Raw genomic sequence first — 3,068 nt, 5'->3', positions numbered from 1 at the left:
ACATCATATCCACACCCAGCCAACACTCATGATTGCCATCATTCCACATGAACACAGCACACTGTTGAGATTCTGAATTTCCACACCAAAAAAACATTTCAAAAGTTGGAAAATTGACTTTCATCCTTGAATCTAGTTCACAGGTGAGTTGGTGACTCTCAGACCAAGATTCAGGACACCTGAAACCTAAGAGACTTTGACTCCACTAAGGAGACCCAGTGTGCAGGACAGATAGAAGCTCTCATGCAGAAATAGAGTCCACGGTTGAGACTGTGACTCCTGGACATGTGCAGGATTGTTCATCTCATTCATGGACCTTCCTGCAGCTGTGCTTGTGACATACGCCTTTGTCCAGCACTTGAGTGATTTGACTCTCCTGCCTGGGCTCAGGCCACAGATAGGATTGTGACACATCGCTGAACCCAGGACCTAGGTGATGGGAATCTATTCTCCTGACTTGGCGCTGCCCATAGGGAGCACTATGACATGTCACTGCACCCAATATCCAGGTTATGTGGCTCTCCTGCTTGTGCCTTACATGGGCCATTGTGGCATATTGTTGAGTGTAACACCCAGGTGATGTAACTCTCTTGCCTAGGCCTTGCCTACAGACAGTATTCTGACATATCACTGTGCCCATTACATCGGTGATGTGACTCTCCTTTCCTGCCTAGTCTCTGCTTACAGAGGGTATTGAATGAAGCAGACTGCCAGGTCCAGCACCTAGATAATGTGATTCCTCTCTTTTGCCCACAGGGGACATTGTGATGTATCATTGGACCCAACACCGAGGTTATGTTACTCTCTTTCCTTGGTCCTGCTCTCAAAAACATTGGAAACACTGCTGATCCCAGCACGAAGAAGATGTGAGTCTTCTGCCTGGACCCTGTTAGCAAGGGGCATTGTGACATATCTCTGGGCCCATCAACTATTTGACGTGACTCTTCTCTTTTTCCTGGGCTTTCTCCATAGAAGAGATTGTGGCATCACTCTGGGCCCAGCACCTAGGTAATGTGACTTTTTTCTTTTGCCTGAACCATGCCCACAGAGAGAGTGACTTATTACTAAGCCCAGCACACATGATGTAATCCTTCTGCCTGGTCTTTGCTCACAGGAATAATTTTGACATATTTCTGAGTTCATTACATGGTTGACGACTGATGTGGTCATTCTTTTTTTCAGCCCTGTCCACACTGGAGATTGCTACATATTGCTAGAGCCAGCTCCTACGTGATGTGACTCTTTTGTCATGCCTGGGTGATCCCCACTGGGGTTATCGTTACATATGGCTGGGCCCTGGACCTAGTTTATGTAATTTTTCTTTTCTTCCCGAGCCCTACTCACCTGAAGGCATTGTGACATATCTCTGAGCTCATCACCTAGGTGATGTGACTCTCCTGCCTGAGCCCGCTCCTCAGGGGGTATTGTTACATATTTTCAGACCAAGCAACTAGGAGATATGACTCTTCTCTACCACTTGCGCTCTGCCCAGTAAGAAACTGATTTATCACTGGGCCCAGCACCTAGGTTATGTGACTCTCCTCTTCTGCCTTGGCTATACATACATTGCTATTGTGACATGTGTCTGGGTGCAATGTCTGAGTTATGTGATTCTCCTGTATGGGCTCCGCCCCCAGGGACATTATTACCTATCATGTCGTTAGTCACCTAAGTGATGTGACTCACATTTTCTGCCCGGTCCCTGCCAGAAAGAGTAATAGTGACTTATCACTGGACCCAGCACCTCACTGATGTGACTCTCCTCTTTTACCTGGACCTTGCATATTTTTGGTATTGTGACATATTACTGGGTCCAACACCTAGAAGATAAGAGACTTTTACCTTGACCCTGATTAGAAGGGGTTTATTGTGTTTTCCCTGCATCTATCATGTAGGGGTTGTGTCTTTTTTCTGCCTGTTCCCTGACCTCAGGGGAGATTGTGACTGGGTCTGGCAACCAGGTCATGTGTCTCTCCAGCCTGGGCCTACTCCATTGGGAAGCACTGTGACATATTGCTGGTCCCAGAAACTAGATCATGTGATTCTCCTGCCTAGTCTTTGTTTTCAAGGAAGATTGCAATATATTCCTGCCCCAGCACCCAGGTGATGTAACAATACTCCTTGGACTCTTCCCTCAGGAGTTATTGTGACACATTGCTGGACTCAGCACATAGGTGATATGACTCTCCTTCACTGTTTAGACTCTGCCCAAGGAAGGATTGTGATGTATTACCAGTCCTAGCACCTAGATGATGTGACTCTCCTCTTATGTTTGGGCCCTGCCTACATTGGGTATTGTGACATGTCTGCGTCCACCACATAGTTGATGTGACTCTTCTGCATGGGTTCTATTTACAGGGGTATTATGAAATATTTTTTCATTCATCCCCTCGGTGATGTGCCTCTTCTCTTCTGCCCGGGCCCTGCCAAAAAAAAGGGGGATTGTAACAAATCACTGGACCCAGAACCTAGGTGAGGTGACACTCCTATTTTGCCTGGGCCCTGAATATTTGGGTATTGTGTCATATCACTGGACTCAACACACAGGGGATGGGAGGCACATGCATGGGCCCTGCTCACAGAAGGCCTTGTGACGTATCTCCGCATCCATTACCTGAGAGATGTGACTGTCTTCTTTTACCTGCATTCTGTTTATAGATAGAAGATTGTAACATATTGCTGGGCCTACCGAACAGACGATGTGTTTCTTTTGCCTGAACCTTGCCCACACGGAGCATCGTGACATATCACTGGACTCAGCACCCAGGTGATGTTCCTCTCCTGCCTAGTCCCTTCCATCAGGGAATATTGTACAAATCTCTGGCCAAGCACCCAGGTGATGTGACTCTCCTGCTTACTACCTACTCCCAAGTTACATGTCCCATCTCACAGGTGAGATGATGACTCTCGTATCTTAAACCAGACAGTAGTTGATATGCTGTCTCTCATAGCTTGGCTTAGGAAAATGGATAAGATTCTAGGTCTCCTATTTTTATGAAGGTCAGAGTGGATTACCACACTCTCACCTATGGTATAAAGTCTTTGGATTGTACACAGTGTGCCATCAC

General features: G+C 46.7%; 1 long non-coding RNA gene across 1 annotated transcript; it reads left to right on the top strand.

Annotated features, from left to right (window-relative positions):
• Positions 1-760: 760 nt before the first annotated feature.
• Positions 761-2,774, top strand: LOC135968603 (uncharacterized). The gene is made up of 3 exons (XR_010583518.1): positions 761-1,008; positions 2,359-2,472; positions 2,659-2,774. It is a non-coding gene; the product is annotated as an uncharacterized lncRNA (long non-coding RNA).
• Positions 2,775-3,068: the final 294 nt, after the last annotated feature.

The sequence above is a fragment of the Macaca fascicularis genome, chromosome 19 (genome assembly GCF_037993035.2).
Source record: "Macaca fascicularis isolate 582-1 chromosome 19, T2T-MFA8v1.1".
Lineage (NCBI taxonomy): Eukaryota > Metazoa > Chordata > Mammalia > Primates > Cercopithecidae > Macaca > Macaca fascicularis.
Note: the sequence above shows the minus strand (reverse complement) of the source record. Positions and strands in the feature narration are given on the sequence as shown.